Source organism: Pelobates fuscus, chromosome 3, assembly GCF_036172605.1.
Source record: "Pelobates fuscus isolate aPelFus1 chromosome 3, aPelFus1.pri, whole genome shotgun sequence".
Lineage (NCBI taxonomy): Eukaryota > Metazoa > Chordata > Amphibia > Anura > Pelobatidae > Pelobates > Pelobates fuscus.
In genome coordinates, this window is record NC_086319.1 from 395313696 (window position 1) to 395340166 (window position 26471).

General features: G+C 41.7%; 15 non-coding genes across 15 annotated transcripts; all 15 read left to right on the forward strand.

Annotated features, from left to right (window-relative positions):
- Nucleotides 1–629: 629 nt before the first annotated feature.
- TRNAL-AAG (transfer RNA leucine (anticodon AAG)) lies at nucleotides 630–711 on the forward strand. The gene has a single exon. It is a non-coding gene; the product is annotated as a tRNA-Leu (tRNA).
- A 1715-nt stretch (nucleotides 712–2426) lies between these two features.
- On the forward strand, nucleotides 2427–2508 carry TRNAL-AAG (transfer RNA leucine (anticodon AAG)). Its single transcript has one exon. It is a non-coding gene; the product is annotated as a tRNA-Leu (tRNA).
- Nucleotides 2509–4230: 1722 nt separating this feature from the next.
- TRNAL-UAG (transfer RNA leucine (anticodon UAG)) lies at nucleotides 4231–4312 on the forward strand. The gene has a single exon. It is a non-coding gene; the product is annotated as a tRNA-Leu (tRNA).
- Nucleotides 4313–6026: 1714 nt separating this feature from the next.
- On the forward strand, nucleotides 6027–6108 carry TRNAL-UAG (transfer RNA leucine (anticodon UAG)). Its single transcript has one exon. It is a non-coding gene; the product is annotated as a tRNA-Leu (tRNA).
- A 1720-nt stretch (nucleotides 6109–7828) lies between these two features.
- On the forward strand, nucleotides 7829–7910 carry TRNAL-UAG (transfer RNA leucine (anticodon UAG)). Its single transcript has one exon. It is a non-coding gene; the product is annotated as a tRNA-Leu (tRNA).
- Nucleotides 7911–9629: 1719 nt separating this feature from the next.
- On the forward strand, nucleotides 9630–9711 carry TRNAL-AAG (transfer RNA leucine (anticodon AAG)). The gene has a single exon. It is a non-coding gene; the product is annotated as a tRNA-Leu (tRNA).
- A 1722-nt stretch (nucleotides 9712–11433) lies between these two features.
- TRNAL-UAG (transfer RNA leucine (anticodon UAG)) lies at nucleotides 11434–11515 on the forward strand. Its single transcript has one exon. It is a non-coding gene; the product is annotated as a tRNA-Leu (tRNA).
- Nucleotides 11516–13229: 1714 nt separating this feature from the next.
- On the forward strand, nucleotides 13230–13311 carry TRNAL-UAG (transfer RNA leucine (anticodon UAG)). The gene has a single exon. It is a non-coding gene; the product is annotated as a tRNA-Leu (tRNA).
- Nucleotides 13312–15031: 1720 nt separating this feature from the next.
- On the forward strand, nucleotides 15032–15113 carry TRNAL-UAG (transfer RNA leucine (anticodon UAG)). The gene has a single exon. It is a non-coding gene; the product is annotated as a tRNA-Leu (tRNA).
- Nucleotides 15114–16832: 1719 nt separating this feature from the next.
- On the forward strand, nucleotides 16833–16914 carry TRNAL-AAG (transfer RNA leucine (anticodon AAG)). The gene has a single exon. It is a non-coding gene; the product is annotated as a tRNA-Leu (tRNA).
- Nucleotides 16915–19883: 2969 nt separating this feature from the next.
- TRNAW-CCA (transfer RNA tryptophan (anticodon CCA)) lies at nucleotides 19884–19955 on the forward strand. The gene has a single exon. It is a non-coding gene; the product is annotated as a tRNA-Trp (tRNA).
- Nucleotides 19956–21669: 1714 nt separating this feature from the next.
- TRNAW-CCA (transfer RNA tryptophan (anticodon CCA)) lies at nucleotides 21670–21741 on the forward strand. Its single transcript has one exon. It is a non-coding gene; the product is annotated as a tRNA-Trp (tRNA).
- Nucleotides 21742–24325: 2584 nt separating this feature from the next.
- TRNAL-AAG (transfer RNA leucine (anticodon AAG)) lies at nucleotides 24326–24407 on the forward strand. The gene has a single exon. It is a non-coding gene; the product is annotated as a tRNA-Leu (tRNA).
- Nucleotides 24408–24586: 179 nt separating this feature from the next.
- On the forward strand, nucleotides 24587–24657 carry TRNAC-ACA (transfer RNA cysteine (anticodon ACA)). Its single transcript has one exon. It is a non-coding gene; the product is annotated as a tRNA-Cys (tRNA).
- Nucleotides 24658–25454: 797 nt separating this feature from the next.
- Nucleotides 25455–25536, forward strand: TRNAL-AAG (transfer RNA leucine (anticodon AAG)). Its single transcript has one exon. It is a non-coding gene; the product is annotated as a tRNA-Leu (tRNA).
- The last annotated feature ends 935 nt before the right edge of the window (nucleotides 25537–26471 follow it).

Below are 26471 nucleotides of genomic sequence, written 5' to 3' on the forward strand. Positions count from 1 at the left end.
TCTACAGTAGGTAAAATTGACATGCTGCAGGATTCCTGAATGTTTCAAATGAATTCTGTGGTTTTTAACCTGGGGGTCGGGACCCAAAAATAGAGTCCTCTTGTTAATTTAGCGTGTCATTTTAAGGGTTCCTCCTTTTTTTTTGCTTTACTCCCAGTCAAAACAGGTTCATGAATTGATTTCCTAGAGGCAGCATTTGAATGCTGAATACTGGGCACAGCACTTTCCCTATGCTGGTGGTGAATTGTTATCTTGTGTTTGCACCTGTAGGTGGTCATTTGACACGCTAGCAGCATTCACCTGAATGTAACATGAGGAACTTGCACTTCAAACTCTTTTGATATATATATATATATATATATTTATATATATTAGGATAATATTTGTTCTGTGTGAGAATAAATAGAGGGGGATGTGTAATATTTTAGAATTGATCTAGTTTTCTTGTATTTTTGCCGTCCTGTAGAGGTGAAGGCGCTCTAAATGAGCTATGCCGCCAGCAGTGCCACATGAGTGTGGAAAGATATTGTCGGGACTTGCAACCTTTTGACAAGAAAGAAAATGAAATGATCAGAACGCTGCCAAATGGCGTGCGTGTTGTGAGTACACAGCTGCCAGAAACATGCGCAGGTAGCGTGGCCGAGCGGTCTAAGGCGCTGGATTAAGGCTCCAGTCTCTTCGGGGGCGTGGGTTCGAATCCCACCGCTGCCATCAAGCTCCTTTTTTCTTCCATAAACGCATCACGCCGTTTGAATACCGCTTCCTTATTTGCCACAAGGTGCAACTTACGTAGGCTTGGAAATGCACTTGTTTCATACTCCTTTGATCTTTAAACATGGAACAGTATCACAGAAAGTTACTAAAGTAATTCAGGATGAAAAGAAGACTCAGGTTCAACCATTCACCCACCCTTCTTCCCCTTGTTGTTCCAAATGAAGGAGAAAGGGAAAAAAATGAAAGACCTGAAGTCATTTTCAATTGTGCCCCAAATTGGGAAGCAGGATTCCTTTAGAACTCCATATTTGCATTTCCGATTTCTCCTTGGATCAACAAGCTGTGTCACAATACCCACTTTAGATACTATAGTGGCATAGTTTCCAGCTTTGCCACAAGAACATCGAGGCCATCCTCAAATACATCTACTGAATGCCATAAAACACCTTCTTTAGGAAGAGAATTTAACATCTTTCTTCTCACTTGAAAGAGGCCACAAATTGTCCTAAATATAAAGCTAGCAAAGAGTAAGTCACGTGCAGAATTCCACACCATGCACGATTCACCCCAGCATTTGCATGTTCCATTGTAATGTAATTAAACCGGTATGGCTTCACATTGCCGCAAACACAGAAACTGGCTAGCTGGTGCCTTTCTGTTTGGCTTTGCCTTCAATTACAGTGGTATTGTGCTGAAAAGAAAAGTACTTATTTTCTTTCCTCTTTAGGCTGAATATTTAATATGTCAGAATCTATCTAATTTTATGTCGTTTGGGGGAAATAACCTACCTTTGTTGGCTACTCTGTTGACGACCACTGCGACCTGCACAGTGAGGCCTCGTGGCTCAACGGTAGCGCGTCTGACTCCAGATCAGAAGGTTGCGTGTTCAAATCACGTCGGGGTCATGCTGCTTTTGCTTTGGAGAAGAATAAGCACAGATCTCTTGTCATACCAGAGTTGGATAAAAAGCGCAAGGCACACGCCCCATTCTTAGCATGCTGAGCATATATTATCTATATATCCCGTACTTGAATTATTTCATTATGTTGATGGCCAAAACTGGAAAATTCCTGCTGATCTACAGTAGGTAAAATTGACATGCTGCAGGATTCCTGACTGTTTCAAATGAATTCTGTGGTTTTTAACCTGGGGTCGGGACCCAAAAATAGAGTCCTCTTGTTAATTTAGCGTGTCATTTTAAGGGTTCCTCCTTTATTTTTTGCTTTACTCCCAGTCAAAACAGGTTCATGAATTGATTTCCTAGAGGCAGCATTTGAATGCTGAATACTGGGCACAGCACTTTCCCTATGCTGGTGGTGAATTGTTATCTTGTGTTTGCACCTGTTGGTGGTCATTTGACACGCTAGCAGCTTTCACCTGAATGTAACACGAGGAACTTGCGCTTCAAACTATTTTGATATATATATATATATATATATATATATTTATATATATTAGGATAATATTTGTTCTGTGTGAGAATAAATAGAGGGGGATGTGTAATATTTTAGAATTGATCTAGTTTTCTTGTATTTTTGCCGTCCTGTAGAGGTGAAGGCGCTCTAAATGAGCTATGCCGCCAGCAGTGCCACATGAGTGTGGAAAGATATTGTCGGGACTTGCAACCTTTTGACAAGAAAGAAAATGAAATGATCAGAACGCTGCCAAATGGCGTGCGTGTTGTGAGTACACAGCCGCCAGAAACATGTGCAGGTAGCGTGGCCGAGCGGTCTAAGGCGCTGGATTAAGGCTCCAGTCTCTTCGGGGGCGTGGGTTCGAATCCCACCGCTGCCATCAAGCTCCTTTTTTCTTCCATAAACGCATCACGCCGTTTGAATACCGCTTCCTTATTTGCCACAAGGTGCAACTTACGTAGGCTTGGAAATGCACTTGTTTCATACTCCTTTGATCTTTAAACATGGAACAGTATCACAGAAAGTTACAAAAGTAATTCAGGATGAAAAGAAGACTCAGGTTCAACCATTCACCCACTCTTCTTCCCCTTGTTGTTCCAAATGAAGGAGAAAGGAAAAAAAATGAAAGACCTGAAGTCATTTTCAATTGTGCCCCAAATTGGGAAGCAGGATTCCTTTAGAACTCCATATTTGCATTTCTGATTTCTCCTTGGATCAACAAGCTGTGTCACAATACCCACTTTAGATACTATAGTGGCATAGTTTCCAGCTTTGCCACAAGAACATCGAGGCCATCCTCAAATACATCTACTGAATGCCATAAAACACCTTCTTTAGGAAGAGAATTTAACATCTTTCTTCTCACTTGAAAGAGGCCACAAATTGTCCTAAATATAAAGCTAGCAAAGAGTAAGTCACGTGGAGAATTCCACACCATGCACGATTCACCCCAGCATTTGCATGTTCCATTGTAATGTAATTAAACCGGTATGGCTTCACATTGCCGCAAACACAGAAACTGGCTAGCTGGTGCCTTTCTGTTTGGCTTTGCCTTCAATTACAGTGGTATTGTGCTGAAAAGAAAAGTACTTATTTTCTTTCCTCTTTAGGCTGAATATTTAATATGTCAGAATCTATCTAATTTTATGTCGGTTGGGGGAAATAACCTACCTTTGTTGGCTACTCTGTTGACGACCACTCCCACCTGCACAGTGAGACCTCGTGGTGCAACGGTAGCGTGTCTGACTCCAGATCAGAAGGTTGCGTGTTCAAATTACGTCGGGGTCATGCTGCTTTTACTTTGGAGAAGAATAAGCACAGATCTCTTGTCATACCAGAGGTGGATAAAAAGCGCAAGGCACACGCCCCATTCTTAGCATGCTTAGCATATATTATCTATATATCCCGTACTTGGATTATTTCATTATGTTGATGGCCAAAACTGGAAAAGTCCTGCTGATCTACAGTAGGTAAAATTGACATGCTGCAGGATTCCTGACTGTTTCAAATGAATTCTGTGGTTTTTAACCTGGGGGTCGGGACCCAAAAATAGAGTCCTCTTGTTAATTTAGCGTGTCATTTTAAGGGTTCCTCCTTTATTTTTTGCTTTACTCCCAGTCAAAACAGGTTCATGAATTGATTTCCTAGAGGCAGCATTTGAATGCTGAATACTGGGCACAGCACTTTCCCTATGCTGGTGGTGAATTGTTATCTTGTGTTTGCACCTGTTGGTGGTCATTTGACACGCTAGCAGCTTTCACCTGAATGTAACACGAGGAACTTGCGCTTCAAACTCTTTTGATATATATATATATATATATATATATATATATATTTATATATATTAGGATAATATTTGTTCTGTGTGAGAATAAATAGAGGGGGATGTGTAATATTTTAGAATTGATCTAGTTTTCTTGTATTTTTGCCGTCCTGTAGAGGTGAAGGCGCTCTAAATGAGCTATGCCGCCAGCAGTGCCACATGAGTGTGGAAAGATATTGTCGGGACTTGCAACCTTTTGACAAGAAAGAAAATGAAATGATCAGAACGCTGCCAAATGGCGTGCGTGTTGTGAGTACACAGCCACCAGAAACATGCGCAGGTAGCGTGGCCGAGCGGTGTAAGGCGGTGGATTTAGGCTCCAGTCTCTTCGGGGGCGTGGGTTCGAATCCCACCGCTGCCATCAAGCTCCTTTTTTCTTCCATAAACGCATCACGCCGTTTGAATACCGCTTCCTTATTTGCCACAAGGTGCAACTTACGTAGGCTTGGAAATGCTCTTGTTTCATACTCCTTTGATCTTTAAACATGGAACAGTATCACAGAAAGTTACAAAAGTAATTCAGGATGAAAAGAAGACTCAGGTTCAACCATTCACCCACCCTTCTTCCCCTTGTTGTTCCAAATGAAGGAGAAAGGGAAAAAAATGAAAGACCTGAAGTCATTTTCAATTGTGCCCCAAATTGGGAAGCAGGATTCCTTTAGAACTCCATATTTGCATTTCCGATTTCTCCTTGGATCAACAAGCTGTGTCACAATACCCACTTTAGATACTATAGTGGCATAGTTTCCAGCTTTGCCACAAGAACATCGAGGCCATCCTCAAATACATCTACTGAATGCCATAAAACACCTTCTTTAGGAAGAGAATTTAACATCTTTCTTCTCACTTGAAAGAGGCCACAAATTGTCCTAAATATAAAGCTAGCAAAGAGTAAGTCACGTGCAGAATTCCACACCATGCACGATTCACCCCAGCATTTGCATGTTCCATTGTAATGTAATTAAACCGGTATGGCTTCACATTGCCGCAAACACAGAAACTGGCTAGCTGGTGCCTTTCTGTTTGGCTTTGCCTTCAATTACAGTGGTATTGTGCTGAAAAGAAAAGTACTTATTTTCTTTCCTCTTTAGGCTGAATATTTAATATGTCAGAATCTATCTAATTTTATGTCGTTTGGGGGAAATAACCTACCTTTGTTGGCTACTCTGTTGACGACCACTGCGACCTGCACAGTGAGGCCTCGTGGCTCAACGGTAGCGCGTCTGACTCCAGATCAGAAGGTTGCGTGTTCAAATCACGTCGGGGTCATGCTGCTTTTGCTTTGGAGAAGAATAAGCACAGATCTCTTGTCATACCAGAGTTGGATAAAAAGCGCAAGGCACACGCCCCATTCTTAGCATGCTGAGCATATATTATCTATATATCCCGTACTTGGATTATTTCATTATGTTGATGGCCAAAACTGGAAAAGTCCTGCTGATCTACAGTAGGTAAAATTTACATGCTGCAGGATTCCTGACTGTTTCAAATGAATTCTGTGGTTTTTAACCTGGGGGTCGGGACCCAAAAATAGAGTCCTCTTGTTAATTTAGCGTGTCATTTTAAGGGTTCCTCCTTTATTTTTTGCTTTACTCCCAGTCAAAACAGGTTCATGAATTGATTTCCTAGAGGCAGCATTTGAATGCTGAATACTGGGCACAGCACTTTCCCTATGCTGGTGGTGAATTGTTATCTTGTGTTTGCACCTGTTGGTGGTCATTTGACACGCTAGCAGCTTTCACCTGAATGTAACACGAGGAACTTGCGCTTCAAACTCTTTTGATATATATATATATATATATATATATTTATATATATTAGGATAATATTTGTTCTGTGTGAGAATAAATAGAGGGGGATGTGTAATATTTTAGAATTGATCTAGTTTTCTTGTATTTTTGCCGTCCTGTAGAGGTGAAGGCGCTCTAAATGAGCTATGCCGCCAGCAGTGCCACATGAGTGTGGAAAGATATTGTCGGGACTTGCAACCTTTTGACAAGAAAGAAAATGAAATGATCAGAACGCTGCCAAATGGCGTGCGTGTTGTGAGTACACAGCCACCAGAAACATGCGCAGGTAGCGTGGCCGAGCGGTGTAAGGCGCTGGATTTAGGCTCCAGTCTCTTCGGGGGCGTGGGTTCGAATCCCGCCGCTGCCATCAAGCTCCTTTTTTCTTCCATAAACGCATCACGCCGTTTGAATACCGCTTCCTTATTTGCCACAAGGTGCAACTTACGTAGGCTTGGAAATGCACTTGTTTCATACTCCTTTGATCTTTAAACATGGAACAGTATCACAGAAAGTTACAAAAGTAATTCAGGATGAAAAGAAGACTCAGGTTCAACCATTCACCCACCCTTCTTCCCCTTGTTGTTCCAAATGAAGGAGAAAGGGAAAAAAATGAAAGACCTGAAGTCATTTTCAATTGTGCCCCAAATTGGGAAGCAGGATTCCTTTAGAACTCCATATTTGCATTTCCGATTTCTCCTTGGATCAACAAGCTGTGTCACAATACCCACTTTAGATACTATAGTGGCATAGTTTCCAGCTTTGCCACAAGAACATCGAGGCCATCCTCAAATACATCTACTGAATGCCATAAAACACCTTCTTTAGGAAGAGAATTTAACATCTTTCTTCTCACTTGAAAGAGGCCACAAATTGTCCTAAATATAAAGCTAGCAAAGAGTAAGTCACGTGCAGAATTCCACACCATGCACGATTCACCCCAGCATTTGCATGTTCCATTGTAATGTAATTAAACCGGTATGGCTTCACATTGCCGCAAACACAGAAACTGGCTAGCTGGTGCCTGTTTGTTTGGCTTTGCCTTCAATTACAGTGGTATTGTGCTGAAAAGAAAAGTACTTATTTTCTTTCCTCTTTAGGCTGAATATTTAATATGTCAGAATCTATCTAATTTTATGTCGTTTGGGGGAAATAACCTACCTTTGTTGGCTACTCTGTTGACGACCACTGCGACCTGCACAGTGAGGCCTCGTGGCTCAACGGTAGCGCGTCTGACTCCAGATCAGAAGGTTGCGTGTTCAAATCACGTCGGGGTCATGCTGCTTTTGCTTTGGAGAAGAATAAGCACAGATCTCTTGTCATACCAGAGTTGGATAAAAAGCGCAAGGCACACGCCCCATTCTTAGCATGCTGAGCATATATTATCTATATATCCCGTACTTGGATTATTTCATTATGTTGATGGCCAAAACTGGAAAAGTCCTGCTGATCTACAGTAGGTAAAATTGACATGCTGCAGGATTCCTGACTGTTTCAAATGAATTCTGTGGTTTTTAACCTGGGGGTCGGGACCCAAAAATAGAGTCCTCTTGTTAATTTAGCGTGTCATTTTAAGGGTTCCTCCTTTATTTTTTGCTTTACTCCCAGTCAAAACAGGTTCATGAATTGATTTCCTAGAGGCAGCATTTGAATGCTGAATACTGGGCACAGCACTTTCCCTATGCTGGTGGTGAATTGTTATCTTGTGTTTGCACCTGTTGGTGGTCATTTGACACGCTAGCAGCTTTCACCTGAATGTAACACGAGGAACTTGCGCTTCAAACTCTTTTGATATATATATATATATATATATATATATATATTTATATATATTAGGATAATATTTGTTCTGTGTGAGAATAAATAGAGGGGGATGTGTAATATTTTAGAATTGATCTAGTTTTCTTGTATTTTTGCCGTCCTGTAGAGGTGAAGGCGCTCTAAATGAGCTATGCCGCCAGCAGTGCCACATGAGTGTGGAAAGATATTGTCGGGACTTGCAACCTTTTGACAAGAAAGAAAATGAAATGATCAGAACGCTGCCAAATGGCGTGCGTGTTGTGAGTACACAGCCACCAGAAACATGCGCAGGTAGCGTGGCCGAGCGGTGTAAGGCGCTGGATTTAGGCTCCAGTCTCTTCGGGGGCGTGGGTTCGAATCCCACCGCTGCCATCAAGCTCCTTTTTTCTTCCATAAACGCATCACGCCGTTTGAATACCGCTTCCTTATTTGCCACAAGGTGCAACTTACGTAGGCTTGGAAATGCACTTGTTTCATACTCCTTTGATCTTTAAACATGGAACAGTATCACAGAAAGTTACAAAAGTAATTCAGGATGAAAAGAAGACTCAGGTTCAACCATTCACCCACTCTTCTTCCCCTTGTTGTTCCAAATGAAGGAGAAAGGAAAAAAAATGAAAGACCTGAAGTCATTTTCAATTGTGCCCCAAATTGGGAAGCAGGATTCCTTTAGAACTCCATATTTGCATTTCTGATTTCTCCTTGGATCAACAAGCTGTGTCACAATACCCACTTTAGATACTATAGTGGCATAGTTTCCAGCTTTGCCACAAGAACATCGAGGCCATCCTCAAATACATCTACTGAATGCCATAAAACACCTTCTTTAGGAAGAGAATTTAACATCTTTCTTCTCACTTGAAAGAGGCCACAAATTGTCCTAAATATAAAGCTAGCAAAGAGTAAGTCACGTGGAGAATTCCACACCATGCACGATTCACCCCAGCATTTGCATGTTCCATTGTAATGTAATTAAACCGGTATGGCTTCACATTGCCGCAAACACAGAAACTGGCTAGCTGGTGCCTTTCTGTTTGGCTTTGCCTTCAATTACAGTGGTATTGTGCTGAAAAGAAAAGTACTTATTTTCTTTCCTCTTTAGGCTGAATATTTAATATGTCAGAATCTATCTAATTTTATGTCGGTTGGGGGAAATAACCTACCTTTGTTGGCTACTCTGTTGACGACCACTCCCACCTGCACAGTGAGACCTCGTGGTGCAACGGTAGCGTGTCTGACTCCAGATCAGAAGGTTGCGTGTTCAAATCACGTCGGGGTCATGCTGCTTTTACTTTGGAGAAGAATAAGCACAGATCTCTTGTCATACCAGAGGTGGATAAAAAGCGCAAGGCACACGCCCCATTCTTAGCATGCTTAGCATATATTATCTATATATCCCGTACTTGGATTATTTCATTATGTTGATGGCCAAAACTGGAAAAGTCCTGCTGATCTACAGTAGGTAAAATTGACATGCTGCAGGATTCCTGACTGTTTCAAATGAATTCTGTGGTTTTTAACCTGGGGGTCGGGACCCAAAAATAGAGTCCTCTTGTTAATTTAGCGTGTCATTTTAAGGGTTCCTCCTTTTTTTTTTTGCTTTACTCCCAGTCAAAACAGGTTCATGAATTGATTTCCTAGAGGCAGCATTTGAATGCTGAATACTGGGCACAGCACTTTCCCTATGCTGGTGGTGAATTGTTATCTTGTGTTTGCACCTGTTGGTGGTCATTTGACACGCTAGCAGCTTTGACCTGAATGTAACACGAGGAACTTGCGCTTCAAACTCTTTTGATATATATATATATATATATATATATATATTTATATATATTAGGATAATATTTGTTCTGTGTGAGAATAAATAGAGGGGGATGTGTAATATTTTAGAATTGATCTAGTTTTCTTGTATTTTTGTCGTCCTGTAGAGGTGAAGGCGCTCTAAATGAGCTATGCCGCCAGCAGTGCCACATGAGTGTGGAAAGATATTGTCGGGACTTGCAACCTTTTGACAAGAAAGAAAATGAAATGATCAGAACGCTGCCAAATGGCGTGCGTGTTGTGAGTACACAGCCGCCGGAAACATGCGCAGGTAGCGTGGCCGAGCGGTCTAAGGCGCTGGATTAAGGCTCCAGTCTCTTCGGGGGCGTGGGTTCGAATCCCACCGCTGCCATCAAGCTCCTTTTTTCTTCCATAAACGCATCACGCCGTTTGTATCCCGCTTCCTTATTTGCCACAAGGTGCAACTGACGTAGGCTTGGAAATGCACTTGTTTCATACTCCTTTGATCTTTAAACATGGAACAGTATCACAGAAAGTTACAAAAGTAATTCAGGATGAAAAGAAGACTCAGGTTCAACCATTCACCCACCCTTCTTCCCCTTGTTGCTCCAAATGAAGGAGAAAGGGAAAAAAATGAAAGACCTGAAGTCATTTTCAATTGTGCCCCAAATTGGGAAGCAGGATTCCTTTAGAACTCCATATTTGCATTTCTGATTTCTCCTTGGATCAACAAGCTGTGTCACAATACCCACTTTAGATACTATAGTGGCATAGTTTCCAGCTTTGCCACAAGAACATCGAGGCCATCCTCAAATACATCTACTGAATGCCATAAAACACCTTCTTTAGGAAGAGAATTTAACATCTTTCTTCTCACTTGAAAGAGGCCACAAATTGTCCTAAATATAAAGCTAGCAAAGAGTAAGTCACGTGGAGAATTCCACACCATGCACGATTCACCCCAGCATTTGCATGTTCCATTGTAATGTAATTAAACCGGTATGGCTTCACATTGCCGCAAACACAGAAACTGGCTAGCTGGTGCCTTTCTGTTTGGCTTTGCCTTCAATTACAGTGGTATTGTGCTGAAAAGAAAAGTACTTATTTTCTTTCCTCTTTAGGCTGAATATTTAATATGTCAGAATCTATCTAATTTTATGTCGGTTGGGGGAAATAACCTACCTTTGTTGGCTACTCTGTTGACGACCACTCCCACCTGCACAGTGAGACCTCGTGGTGCAACGGTAGCGTGTCTGACTCCAGATCAGAAGGTTGCGTGTTCAAATCACGTCGGGGTCATGCTGCTTTTACTTTGGAGAAGAATAAGCACAGATCTCTTGTCATACCAGAGGTGGATAAAAAGCGCAAGGCACACGCCCCATTCTTAGCATGCTTAGCATATATTATCTATATATCCCGTACTTGGATTATTTCATTATGTTGATGGCCAAAACTGGAAAAGTCCTGCTGATCTACAGTAGGTAAAATTGACATGCTGCAGGATTCCTGACTGTTTCAAATGAATTCTGTGGTTTTTAACCTGGGGGTCGGGACCCAAAAATAGAGTCCTCTTGTTAATTTAGCGTGTCATTTTAAGGGTTCCTCCTTTATTTTTTGCTTTACTCCCAGTCAAAACAGGTTCATGAATTGATTTCCTAGAGGCAGCATTTGAATGCTGAATACTGGGCACAGCACTTTCCCTATGCTGGTGGTGAATTGTTATCTTGTGTTTGCACCTGTTGGTGGTCATTTGACACGCTAGCAGCTTTCACCTGAATGTAACACGAGGAACTTGCGCTTCAAACTCTTTTGATATATATATATATATATATATATATATATATATTTATATATATTAGGATAATATTTGTTCTGTGTGAGAATAAATAGAGGGGGATGTGTAATATTTTAGAATTGATCTAGTTTTCTTGTATTTTTGCCGTCCTGTAGAGGTGAAGGCGCTCTAAATGAGCTATGCCGCCAGCAGTGCCACATGAGTGTGGAAAGATATTGTCGGGACTTGCAACCTTTTGACAAGAAAGAAAATGAAATGATCAGAACGCTGCCAAATGGCGTGCGTGTTGTGAGTACACAGCCACCAGAAACATGCGCAGGTAGCGTGGCCGAGCGGTGTAAGGCGGTGGATTTAGGCTCCAGTCTCTTCGGGGGCGTGGGTTCGAATCCCACCGCTGCCATCAAGCTCCTTTTTTCTTCCATAAACGCATCACGCCGTTTGAATACCGCTTCCTTATTTGCCACAAGGTGCAACTTACGTAGGCTTGGAAATGCTCTTGTTTCATACTCCTTTGATCTTTAAACATGGAACAGTATCACAGAAAGTTACAAAAGTAATTCAGGATGAAAAGAAGACTCAGGTTCAACCATTCACCCACCCTTCTTCCCCTTGTTGTTCCAAATGAAGGAGAAAGGGAAAAAAATGAAAGACCTGAAGTCATTTTCAATTGTGCCCCAAATTGGGAAGCAGGATTCCTTTAGAACTCCATATTTGCATTTCCGATTTCTCCTTGGATCAACAAGCTGTGTCACAATACCCACTTTAGATACTATAGTGGCATAGTTTCCAGCTTTGCCACAAGAACATCGAGGCCATCCTCAAATACATCTACTGAATGCCATAAAACACCTTCTTTAGGAAGAGAATTTAACATCTTTCTTCTCACTTGAAAGAGGCCACAAATTGTCCTAAATATAAAGCTAGCAAAGAGTAAGTCACGTGCAGAATTCCACACCATGCACGATTCACCCCAGCATTTGCATGTTCCATTGTAATGTAATTAAACCGGTATGGCTTCACATTGCCGCAAACACAGAAACTGGCTAGCTGGTGCCTTTCTGTTTGGCTTTGCCTTCAATTACAGTGGTATTGTGCTGAAAAGAAAAGTACTTATTTTCTTTCCTCTTTAGGCTGAATATTTAATATGTCAGAATCTATCTAATTTTATGTCGTTTGGGGGAAATAACCTACCTTTGTTGGCTACTCTGTTGACGACCACTGCGACCTGCACAGTGAGGCCTCGTGGCTCAACGGTAGCGCGTCTGACTCCAGATCAGAAGGTTGCGTGTTCAAATCACGTCGGGGTCATGCTGCTTTTGCTTTGGAGAAGAATAAGCACAGATCTCTTGTCATACCAGAGTTGGATAAAAAGCGCAAGGCACACGCCCCATTCTTAGCATGCTGAGCATATATTATCTATATATCCCGTACTTGGATTATTTCATTATGTTGATGGCCAAAACTGGAAAAGTCCTGCTGATCTACAGTAGGTAAAATTTACATGCTGCAGGATTCCTGACTGTTTCAAATGAATTCTGTGGTTTTTAACCTGGGGGTCGGGACCCAAAAATAGAGTCCTCTTGTTAATTTAGCGTGTCATTTTAAGGGTTTCTCCTTTATTTTTTGCTTTACTCCCAGTCAAAACAGGTTCATGAATTGATTTCCTAGAGGCAGCATTTGAATGCTGAATACTGGGCACAGCACTTTCCCTATGCTGGTGGTGAATTGTTATCTTGTGTTTGCACCTGTTGGTGGTCATTTGACACGCTAGCAGCTTTCACCTGAATGTAACACGAGGAACTTGCGCTTCAAACTCTTTTGATATATATATATATATATATATATATTTATATATATTAGGATAATATTTGTTCTGTGTGAGAATAAATAGAGGGGGATGTGTAATATTTTAGAATTGATCTAGTTTTCTTGTATTTTTGCCGTCCTGTAGAGGTGAAGGCGCTCTAAATGAGCTATGCCGCCAGCAGTGCCACATGAGTGTGGAAAGATATTGTCGGGACTTGCAACCTTTTGACAAGAAAGAAAATGAAATGATCAGAACGCTGCCAAATGGCGTGCGTGTTGTGAGTACACAGCCACCAGAAACATGCGCAGGTAGCGTGGCCGAGCGGTGTAAGGCGCTGGATTTAGGCTCCAGTCTCTTCGGGGGCGTGGGTTCGAATCCCACCGCTGCCATCAAGCTCCTTTTTTCTTCCATAAACGCATCACGCCGTTTGAATACCGCTTCCTTATTTGCCACAAGGTGCAACTTACGTAGGCTTGGAAATGCACTTGTTTCATACTCCTTTGATCTTTAAACATGGAACAGTATCACAGAAAGTTACAAAAGTAATTCAGGATGAAAAGAAGACTCAGGTTCAACCATTCACCCACCCTTCTTCCCCTTGTTGTTCCAAATGAAGGAGAAAGGGAAAAAAATGAAAGACCTGAAGTCATTTTCAATTGTGCCCCAAATTGGGAAGCAGGATTCCTTTAGAACTCCATATTTGCATTTCCGATTTCTCCTTGGATCAACAAGCTGTGTCACAATACCCACTTTAGATACTATAGTGGCATAGTTTCCAGCTTTGCCACAAGAACATCGAGGCCATCCTCAAATACATCTACTGAATGCCATAAAACACCTTCTTTAGGAAGAGAATTTAACATCTTTCTTCTCACTTGAAAGAGGCCACAAATTGTCCTAAATATAAAGCTAGCAAAGAGTAAGTCACGTGCAGAATTCCACACCATGCACGATTCACCCCAGCATTTGCATGTTCCATTGTAATGTAATTAAACCGGTATGGCTTCACATTGCCGCAAACACAGAAACTGGCTAGCTGGTGCCTTTCTGTTTGGCTTTGCCTTCAATTACAGTGGTATTGTGCTGAAAAGAAAAGTACTTATTTTCTTTCCTCTTTAGGCTGAATATTTAATATGTCAGAATCTATCTAATTTTATGTCGTTTGGGGGAAATAACCTACCTTTGTTGGCTACTCTGTTGACGACCACTGCGACCTGCACAGTGAGGCCTCGTGGCTCAACGGTAGCGCGTCTGACTCCAGATCAGAAGGTTGCGTGTTCAAATCACGTCGGGGTCATGCTGCTTTTGCTTTGGAGAAGAATAAGCACAGATCTCTTGTCATACCAGAGTTGGATAAAAAGCGCAAGGCACACGCCCCATTCTTAGCATGCTGAGCATATATTATCTATATATCCCGTACTTGGATTATTTCATTATGTTGATGGCCAAAACTGGAAAAGTCCTGCTGATCTACAGTAGGTAAAATTGACATGCTGCAGGATTCCTGACTGTTTCAAATGAATTCTGTGGTTTTTAACCTGGGGGTCGGGACCCAAAAATAGAGTCCTCTTGTTAATTTAGCGTGTCATTTTAAGGGTTCCTCCTTTATTTTTTGCTTTACTCCCAGTCAAAACAGGTTCATGAATTGATTTCCTAGAGGCAGCATTTGAATGCTGAATACTGGGCACAGCACTTTCCCTATGCTGGTGGTGAATTGTTATCTTGTGTTTGCACCTGTTGGTGGTCATTTGACACGCTAGCAGCTTTCACCTGAATGTAACACGAGGAACTTGCGCTTCAAACTCTTTTGATATATATATATATATATATATATATATATATTTATATATATTAGGATAATATTTGTTCTGTGTGAGAATAAATAGAGGGGGATGTGTAATATTTTAGAATTGATCTAGTTTTCTTGTATTTTTGCCGTCCTGTAGAGGTGAAGGCGCTCTAAATGAGCTATGCCGCCAGCAGTGCCACATGAGTGTGGAAAGATATTGTCGGGACTTGCAACCTTTTGACAAGAAAGAAAATGAAATGATCAGAACGCTGCCAAATGGCGTGCGTGTTGTGAGTACACAGCCACCAGAAACATGCGCAGGTAGCGTGGCCGAGCGGTGTAAGGCGCTGGATTTAGGCTCCAGTCTCTTCGGGGGCGTGGGTTCGAATCCCACCGCTGCCATCAAGCTCCTTTTTTCTTCCATAAACGCATCACGCCGTTTGAATACCGCTTCCTTATTTGCCACAAGGTGCAACTTACGTAGGCTTGGAAATGCACTTGTTTCATACTCCTTTGATCTTTAAACATGGAACAGTATCACAGAAAGTTACAAAAGTAATTCAGGATGAAAAGAAGACTCAGGTTCAACCATTCACCCACTCTTCTTCCCCTTGTTGTTCCAAATGAAGGAGAAAGGAAAAAAAATGAAAGACCTGAAGTCATTTTCAATTGTGCCCCAAATTGGGAAGCAGGATTCCTTTAGAACTCCATATTTGCATTTCTGATTTCTCCTTGGATCAACAAGCTGTGTCACAATACCCACTTTAGATACTATAGTGGCATAGTTTCCAGCTTTGCCACAAGAACATCGAGGCCATCCTCAAATACATCTACTGAATGCCATAAAACACCTTCTTTAGGAAGAGAATTTAACATCTTTCTTCTCACTTGAAAGAGGCCACAAATTGTCCTAAATATAAAGCTAGCAAAGAGTAAGTCACGTGGAGAATTCCACACCATGCACGATTCACCCCAGCATTTGCATGTTCCATTGTAATGTAATTAAACCGGTATGGCTTCACATTGCCGCAAACACAGAAACTGGCTAGCTGGTGCCTTTCTGTTTGGCTTTGCCTTCAATTACAGTGGTATTGTGCTGAAAAGAAAAGTACTTATTTTCTTTCCTCTTTAGGCTGAATATTTAATATGTCAGAATCTATCTAATTTTATGTCGGTTGGGGGAAATAACCTACCTTTGTTGGCTACTCTGTTGACGACCACTCCCACCTGCACAGTGAGACCTCGTGGTGCAACGGTAGCGTGTCTGACTCCAGATCAGAAGGTTGCGTGTTCAAATCACGTCGGGGTCATGCTGCTTTTACTTTGGAGAAGAATAAGCACAGATCTCTTGTCATACCAGAGGTGGATAAAAAGCGCAAGGCACACGCCCCATTCTTAGCATGCTTAGCATATATTATCTATATATCCCGTACTTGGATTATTTCATTATGTTGATGGCCAAAACTGGAAAAGTCCTGCTGATCTACAGTAGGTAAAATTGACATGCTGCAGGATTCCTGACTGTTTCAAATGAATTCTGTGGTTTTTAACCTGGGGGTCGGGACCCAAAAATAGAGTCCTCTTGTTAATTTAGCGTGTCATTTTAAGGGTTCCTCCTTTTTTTTTTTGCTTTACTCCCAGTCAAAACAGGTTCATGAATTGATTTCCTAGAGGCAGCATTTGAATGCTGAATACTGGGCACAGCACTTTCCCTATGCTGGTGGTGAATTGTTATCTTGTGTTTGCACCTGTTGGTGGTCATTTGACACGCTAGCAGCTTTGACCTGAATGTAACACGAGGAACTTGCGCTTCAAACTCTTTTGATATATATATATATATATATATATATATATTTATATATATTAGGATAATATTTGTTCTGTGTGAGAATAAATAGAGGGGGATGTGTAATATTTTAGAATTGATCTAGTTTTCTTGTATTTTTGTCGTCCTGTAGAGGTGAAGGCGCTCTAAATGAGCTATGCCGCCAGCAGTGCCACATGAGTGTGGAAAGATATTGTCGGGACTTGCAACCTTTTGACAAGAAAGAAAATGAAATGATCAGAACGCTGCCAAATGGCGTGCGTGTTGTGAGTACACAGCCGCCGGAAACATGCGCAGGTAGCGTGGCCGAGCGGTCTAAGGCGCTGGATTAAGGCTCCAGTCTCTTCGGGGGCGTGGGTTCGAATCCCACCGCTGCCATCAAGCTCCTTTTTTCTTCCATAAACGCATCACGCCGTTTGTATCCCGCTTCCTTATTTGCCACAAGGTGCAACTGACGTAGGCTTGGAAATGCACTTGTTTCATACTCCTTTGATCTTTAAACATGGAACAGTATCACAGAAAGTTACAAAAGTAATTCAGGATGAAAAGAAGACTCAGGTTCAACCATTCACCCACCCTTCTTCCCCTTGTTGCTCCAAATGAAGGAGAAAGGGAAAAAAATGAAAGACCTGAAGTCATTTTCAATTGTGCCCCAAATTGGGAAGCAGGATTCCTTTAGAACTCCATATTTGCATTTCTGATTTCTCCTTGGATCAACAAGCTGTGTCACAATACCCACTTTAGATACTATAGTGGCATAGTTTCCAGCTTTGCCACAAGAACATCGAGGCCATCCTCAAATACATCTACTGAATGCCATAAAACACCTTCTTTAGGAAGAGAATTTAACATCTTTCTTCTCACTTGAAAGAGGCCACAAACTGTCCTAAATATAAAGCTAGCAAAGAGTAAGTCACGTGGAGAATTCCACACCATGCACGATTCACCCCAGCATTTGCATGTTCCATTGTAATGTAATTAAACCGGTATGGCTTCACATTGCCGCAAACACAGAAACTGGCTAGCTGGTGCCTTTCTGTTTGGCTTTGCCTTCAATTACAGTGGTATTGTGCTGAAAAGAAAAGTACTTATTTTCTTTCCTCTTTAGGCTGAATATTTAATATGTCAGAATCTATCTAATTTTATGTCGGTTGGGCGAAATAACCTACCTTTGTTGGCTACTCTGTTGACGACCACTCTCACCTGCACAGTGAGACCTCGTGGCGCAAAGGTAGCGCGTCTGACTCCAGATCAGAAGGTTGCATGTTCAAATCACGTCGGGGTCATGCTGCTTTTGCATTGGAGAAGAATAAGCACAGATCTCTGTCATACCAGAGTTGGACAAAAAGCGCAAGGCACACGCCCCATTCTTAGCATGCTTAGCATTATGTTGATGGCCAAAACTGGAAAAGTCCTGCTGATCTACAGTAGGTAAAATTGACATGCTGCAGGATTCCTGACTGTTTCAAATGAATTCTGTGGTTTTTAACCTGGGGGTCGGGACCCAAAAATAGAGTCCTCTTGTTAATTTAGCGTGTCATTTTAAGGGTTCCTCCTTTTTTTTTTGCTTTACTCCCAGTCAAAACAGGTTCATGAATTGATTTCCTAGAGGCAGCATTTGAATGCTGAATACTGGGCACAGCACTTTCCCTATGCTGGTGGTGAATTGTTATCTTGTGTTTGCAAGGCACACGCCCCATTCTTAGCATGCTTAGCATATATTATCTATATATCCCGTACTTGGATTATTTCATTATGTTGATGGCCAAAACTGGAAAAGTCCTGCTGATCTACAGTAGGTAAAATTGACATGCTGCAGGATTCCTGACTGTTTCAAATGAATTCTGTGGTTTTTAACCTGGGGGTCGGGACCCAAAAATAGAGTCCTCTTGTTAATTTAGCGATTCATTTTAAGGGTTCCTCCTTTTTTTTTTGCTTTACTCCCAGTCAAAACAGGTTCATGAATTGATTTCCTAGAGGCAGCATTTGAATGCTGAATACTGGGCACAGCACTTTCCCTATGCTGGTGGCGAATTGTTATCTTGTGTTTGCACCTGTTGGTGGTCATTTGACACGCTAGCAGCTTTCACCTGAATGTAACACGAGGAACTTGCGCTTCAAACTCTTTTGATATATATATATATATATATATATATATATATTTATATATATTAGGATAATATTTGTTCTGTGTGAGAATAAATAGAGGGGGATGTGTAATATTTTAGAATTGATCTAGTTTTCTTGTATTTTTGCCGTCCTGTAGAGGTGAAGGCGCTCTAAATGAGCTATGCCGCCAGCAGTGCCACATGAGTGTGGAAAGATATTGTCGGGACTTGCAACCTTTTGACAAGAAAGAAAATGAAATGATCAGAACGCTGCCAAATGGCGTGCGTGTTGTGAGTACACAGCCGCCGGAAACATGCGCAGGTAGCGTGGCCGAGCGGTCTAAGGCGCTGGATTAAGGCTCCAGTCTCTTCGGGGGCGTGGGTTTGAATCCCACCGCTGCCATCAAGCTCCTTTTTTCTTCCATAAACGCATCACGCCGTTTGAATACCGCTTCCTTATTTGCCACAAGGTGCAACTTACGTAGGCTTGGAAATGCACTTGTTTCATACTCCTTTGATATTTAAACATGGAACAGTATCACAGAAAGTTACAAAAGTAATTCAGGATGAAAAGAAGACTCAGGTTCAACCATTCACCCACCCTTCTTCCCCTTGTTGTTCCAAATGAAGGAGAAAGGAAAAAAAATGAAAGACCTGAAGTCATTTTCAATTGTGCCCCAAATTGGGAAGCAGGATTCCTTTAGAACTCCATATTTGCATTTCCAATTTCTCCTTGGATCAACAAGCTGTGTCACAATACCCACTTTAGATACTATAGTGGCATAGTTTCCAGCTTTGCCACAAGAACATCGAGGCCATCCTGAAATACATCTACTGAATGCCATAAAACACCTTCTTTAGGAAGAGAATTTAACATCTTTCTTCTCACTTGAAAGAGGCCACAAATTGTCCTAAATATAAAGCTAGCAAAGAGTAAGTCACGTGGAGAATTCCACACCATGCACGATTCACCCCAGCATTTGCATGTTCCATTGTAATGTAATTAAACCGGTATGGCTTCACATTGCCGCAAACACAGAAACTGGCTAGCTGGTGCCTTTCTGTTTGGCTTTGCCTTCAATTACAGTGGTATTGTGCTGAAAAGAAAAGTACTTATTTTCTTTCCTCTTTAGGCTGAATATTTAATATGTCAGAATCTATCTAATTTTATGTCGGTTGGGGGAAATAACCTACCTTTGTTGGCTACTCTGTTGACGACCACTCCCACCTGCACAGTGAGACCTCGTGGCGCAACGGTAGCGTGTCTGACTCCAGATCAGAAGGTTGTGTGTTCAAATCACGTCGGGGTCATGCTGCTTTTGCTTTGGAGAAGAATAAGCACAGATCTCTTGTCATACCAGAGTTGGATAAAAAGCGCAAGGCACACGCCCCATTCTTAGCATGCTTAGCATATATTATCTATAAATCCCGTACTTGGATTATTTCATTATGTTGATGGCCAAAACTGGAAAAGTCCTGCTGATCTACAGTAGGTAAAATTGACATGCTGCAGGATTCCTGACTGTTTCAAATGAATTCTGTGGTTTTTAACCTGGGGGTCGGGACCCAAAAATAGAGTCCTCTTGTTAATTTAGCGTGTCATTTTAAGGGTTCCTCCTTTTTTTTTTTGCTTTACTCCCAGTCAAAACAGGTTCATGAATTGATTTCCTAGAGGCAGCATTTGAATGCTGAATACTGGGCACAGCACTTTCCCTATGCTGGTGGTGAATTGTTATCTTGTGTTTGCACCTGTTGGTGGTCATTTGACACGCTAGCAGCTTTCACCTGAATGTAACACGAGGAACTTGCGCTTCAAACTCTTTTGATATATATATATATATTTATATATATTAGGATAATATTTGTTCTGTGTGAGAATAAATAGAGGGGGATGTGTAATATTTTAGAATTGATCTAGTTTTCTTGTATTTTTGCCGTCCTGTAGAGGTGAAGGCGCTCTAAATGAGCTATGCCGCCAGCCGTGCCACATGAGTGTGGAAAGATATTGTCGGGACTTGCAACCTTTTGACAAGAAAGAAAATGAAATGATCAGAACGCTGCCAAATGGCGTGTGTGTTGTGAGTACACAGCCGCCGGAAACATGCGCAGGTAGCGTGGCCGAGCGGTCTAAGGTGCTGGATTAAGGCTCCAGTCTCTTCGGGGGCATGGGTTCGAATCCCACCGCTGCCATCAAGCTCCTTTTTTCTTCCATAAACGCATCACGCCGTTTGAATACCGCTTCCTTATTTGCCACAAGGTGCAACTTACGTAGGCTTGGAAATGCACTTGTTTCATACTCCTTTGATCTTTAAACATGAAACAGTATCACAGAAAGTTACAAAAGTAATTCAGGATGAAAAGAAGACTCAGGTTCAACCATTCACCCACCTTTCTTCCCCTTGTTGTTCCAAATGAAGGAGAAAGGAAAAAAAATGAAAGACATTAAGTCATTTTCAATTGTGCCCCAAATTGGGAAGCAGGATTCCTTTAGAACTCCATATGTGCATTCCGATTTCTCCTTGGATCAACAAGCTGTGTCACAATACCCACTTTAGATACTATAGTGGCATAGTTTCCAGCTTTGCCACAAGAACATCGAGGCCATCCTCAAATACATCTACTGAATGCCATAAAACACCTTCTTTAGGAAGAGAATTTAACATCTTTCTTCTCACTTGAAAGAGGCCACAAATTGTCCTAAATATAAAGCTAGCAAAGAGTAAGTCACGTGGAGAATTCCACACCATGCACGATTCACCCCAGCATTTGCATGTTCCATTGTAATGTAATTAAACCGGTATGGCTTCACATTGCCGCAAACACAGAAACTGGCTAGCTGGTGCCTTTCTGTTTGGCTTTGCCTTCAATTACAGTGGTATTGTGCTGAAAAGAAAAGTACTTATTTTCTTTCCTCTTTAGGCTGAATATTTAATATGTCAGAATCTATCTAATTTTATGTCGGTTGGGCGAAATAACCTACCTTTGTTGGCTACTCTGTTGACGACCACTCCCACCTGCACAGTGAGACCTCGTGGCGCAACGGTAGCGCGTCTGACTCCAGATCAGAAGGTTGCGTGTTCAAATCACGACGGGGTCATGCTGCTTTTGCTTTGGAGAAGAATAAGCACAGATCTCTTGTCATACCAGAGTTGGATAAAAAGCGCAAGGCACACGCCCCATTCTTAGCATGCTTAGCATATATTATCTATATATCCCGTACTTGGATTATTTCATTATGTTGATGGCCAAAACTGGAAAAGTCCTGCTGATCTACAGTAGGTAAAATTGACATGCTGCAGGATTCCTGACTGTTTCAAATGAATTCTGTGGTTTTTAACCTGGGGGTCGGGACCCAAAAATAGAGTCCTCTTGTTAATTTAGCGTGTCATTTTAAGGGTTCCTCCTTTTTTTTTTTGCTTTACTCCCAGTCAAAACAGGTTCATGAATTGATTTCCTAGAGGCAGCATTTGAATGCTGAATACTGGGCACAGCACTTTCCCTATGCTGGTGGTGAATTGTTATCTTGTGTTTGCACCTGTAGGTGGTCATTTGACACGCTAGCAGCTTTCACCTGAATGTAACACGAGGAACTTGCGCTTCAAACTCTTTTGATATATATATATATATATTTATATATATTAGGATAATATTTGTTCTGTGTGAGAATAAATAGAGGGGGATGTGTAATATTTTAGAATTGATCTAGTTTTCTTGTATTTTTGCCGTCCTGTAGAGGTGAAGGTGCTCTAAATGAGCTATGCCGCCAGCAGTGCCACATGAGTGTGGAAAGATATTGTCGGGACTTGCAACCTTTTGACAAGAAAGAAAATGAAATGATCAGAACGCTGCCAAATGGCGTGCGTGTTGTGAGTACACAGCCGCCAGAAACATGCGCAGGTAGCGTGGCCGAGCGGTCTAAGGCGCTGGATTAAGGCTCCAGTCTCTTCGGGTGCGTGGGTTCGAATCCCACCGCTGCCATCAAGCTCCTTTTTTCTTCCATAAACGCATCACGCCGTTTGAATACCGCTTCCTTATTTGCCACAAGGTGCAACTTACGTAGGCTTGGAAATGTACTTGTTTCATACTCCTTTGATCTTTAAACATGGAACAGTATCACAGAAAGTTACAAAAGTAATTCAGGATGAAAAGAAGACTCAGGTTCAACCATTCACCCACCCTTCTTCCCCTTGTTGTTCCAAATGAAGGAGAAAGGAAAAAAAATGAAAGACCTGAAGTCATTTTCAATTGTGCCCCAAATTGGGAAGCAGGATTCCTTTAGAACTCCATATTTGCATTTCTGATTTCTCCTTGGATCAACAAGCTGTGTCACAATACCCACTTTAGATACTATAGTGGCATAGTTTCCAGCTTTGCCACAAGAACATCGAGGCCATCCTCAAATACATCTACTGAATGCCATAAAACACCTTCTTTAGGAAGAGAATTTAACATCTTTCTTCTCACTTGAAAGAGGCCACAAATTGTCCTAAATATAAAGCTAGCAAAGAGTAAGTCACGTGGAGAATTCCACACCATGCACGATTCACCCCAGCATTTGCATGTTCCATTGTAATGTAATTAAACCGGTATGGCTTCACATTGCCGCAAACACAGAAACTGGCTAGCTGGTGCCTTTCTGTTTGGCTTTGCCTTCAATTACAGTGGTATTGTGCTGAAAAGAAAAGTACTTATTTTCTTTCCTCTTTAGGCTGAATATTTAATATGTCAGAATCTATCTAATTTTATGTCGGTTGGGGGAAATAACCTACCTTTGTTGGCTACTCTGTTGACGACCACTCCCACCTGCACAGTGAGACCTCGTGGCGCAACGGTAGCGCGCCTGACTACAGATCAGAAGGTTTGTGTTCAAATCACGTCGGGGTTCATGCTGCTTTTGCTTTGGAGAAGAATAAGCACAGATCTCTTGTCATACCAGAGTTGGATAAAAAGCGCAAGGCACACGCCCCATTCTTAGCATGCTTAGCATATATTATCTATATATCCCGTACTTGGATTATTTCATTATGTTGATGGCCAAAACTGGAAAAGTCCTGCTGATCTACAGTAGGTAAAATTGACATGCTGCAGAATTCCTGACTGTTTCAAATGAATTCTGTGGTTTTTAACCTGGGGGTCGGGACCCAAAAATAGAGTCCACTTGTTAATTTAGCGTGTCATTTTAAGGGTTCCTCCTTTTTTTTTTTGCTTTACTCCCAGTCAAAACAGGTTCATGAATTGATTTCCTAGAGGCAGCATTTGAATGCTGAATACTGGGCACAGCACTTTCCCTATGCTGGTGGTGAATTGTTATCTTGTGTTTGCACCTGTTGGTGGTCATTTGACACGCTAGCAGCTTTCACCTGAATGTAACACGAGGAACTTGCGCTTCAAACTCTTTTGATATATATATATATTTATATATATTAGGATAATATTTGTTCTGTGTGAGAATAAATAGAGGGGGATGTGTAATATTTTAGAATTGATCTAGTTTTCTTGTATTTTTGCCGTCCTGTAGAGGTGAAGGCGCTCTAAATGAGCTATGCCGCCAGCCGTGCCACATGAGTGTGGAAAGATATTGTCGGGACTTGCAACCTTTTGACAAGAAAGAAAATGAAATGATCAGAACGCTGCCAAATGGTGTGCGTGTTGTGAGTACACAGCCGCCGGAAACATGCGCAGGTAGCGTGGCCGAGCGGTCTAAGGCGCTGGATTAAGGCTCCAGTCTCTTCGGGGGCGTGGGTTCGAATCCCACCGCTGCCATCAAGCTCCTTTTTTCTTCCATTACATTGGTATTGTGCTGAAAAGAAAAGTACTTATTTTCTTTCCTCTTTAGGCTGAATATTTAATATGTCAGAATCTATCTAATTTTATGTCGGTTGGGGGAAATAACCTACCTTTGTTGGCTACTCTGTTGACGACCACTCCCACCTGCACAGTGAGACCTCGTGGCGCAACGGTAGCGCGTCTGACTACAGATCAGAAGGTTTGTGTTCAAATCACGTCGGGGTCATGCTGCTTTTGCTTTGGAGAAGAATAAGCACAGATCTCTTGTCATACCAGAGTTGGATAAAAAGCGCAAGGCACACGCCCCATTCTTAGCATGCTTAGCATATATTATCTATATATCCCGTACTTGGATTATTTAATTATGTTGATGGCCAAAACTGGAAAAGTCCTGCTGATCTACAGTAGGTAAAATTGACATGCTGCAGGATTCCTGACTGTTTCAAATGAATTCTGTGGTTTTTAACCTGGGGGTCGGGACCCAAAAATAGAGTCCTCTTGTTAATTTAGCGTGTCATTTTAAGGGTTCCTCCTTTTTTTTTTTGCTTTACTCCCAGTCAAAACAGGTTCATGAATTGATTTCCTAGAGGCAGCATTTGAATGCTGAATACTGGGCACAGCACTTTCCCTATGCTGGTGGTGAATTGTTATCTTGTGTTTGCACCTGTTGGTGGTCATTTGACACGCTAGCAGCTTTCACCTGAATGTAACACGAGGAACTTGCGCTTCAAACTCTTTTGATATATATATATATATTTATATATATTAGGATAATATTTGTTCTGTGTGAGAATAAATAGAGGGGGATGTGTAATATTTTAGAATTGATCTAGTTTTCTTGTATTTTTGCCGTCCTGTAGAGGTGAAGGCGCTCTAAATGAGCTATGCCGCCAGCAGTGCCACATGAGTGTGGAAAGATATTGTCGGGACTTGCAACCTTTTGACAAGAAAGAAAATGAAATGATCAGAACGCTGCCAAATGGCGTGCGTGTTGTGAGTACACAGCCGCCAGAAACATGCGCAGGTAGCGTGGCCGAGCGGTCTAAGGCGCTGGATTAAGGCTCCAGTCTCTTCGGGGGCGTGGGTTCGAATCCCACCGCTGCCATCAAGCTCCTTTTTTCTTCCATAAACGCATCACGCCGTTTGAATACCGCTTCCTTATTTGCCACAAGGTGCAACTTACGTAGGCTTGGAAATGCACTTGTTTCATACTCCTTTGATCTTTAAACATGGAACAGTATCACAGAAAGTTACAAAAGTAATTCAGGATGAAAAGAAGACTCAGGTTCAACCATTCACCCACCCTTCTTCCCCTTGTTGTTCCAAATGAAGGAGAAAGGAAAAAAAATGAAAGACCTGAAGTCATTTTCAATTGTGCCCCAAATTGGGAAGCAGGATTCCTTTAGAACTCCATATTTGCATTTCTGATTTCTCCTTGGATCAACAAGCTGTGTCACAATACCCACTTTAGATACTATAGTGGCATAGTTTCCAGCTTTGCCACAAGAACATCGAGGCCATCCTCAAATACATTTACTGAATGCCATAAAACACCTTCTTTAGGAAGAGAATTTAACATCTTTCTTCTCACTTGAAAGAGGCCACAAATTGTCCTAAATATAAAGCTAGCAAAGAGTAAGTCACGTGGAGAATTCCACACCATGCACGATTCACCCCAGCATTTGCATGTTCCATTGTAATGTAATTAAACCGGTATGGCTTCACATTGCCGCAAACACAGAAACTGGCTAGCTGGTGCCTTTCTGTTTGGCTTTGCCTTCAATTACAGTGGTATTGTGCTGAAAAGAAAAGTACTTATTTTCTTTCCTCTTTAGGCTGAATATTTAATATGTCAGAATCTATCTAATTTTATGTCGGTTGGGGGAAATAACCTACCTTTGTTTGCTACTCTGTTGACGACCACTCTCACCTGCACAGTGAGACCTCGTGGCGCAACGGTGGCGCGTCTGACTCCAGATCAGAAGGTTGCGTGTTCAAATCACGTCGGGGTCATGCTGCTTTTGCTTTGGAGAAGAATAA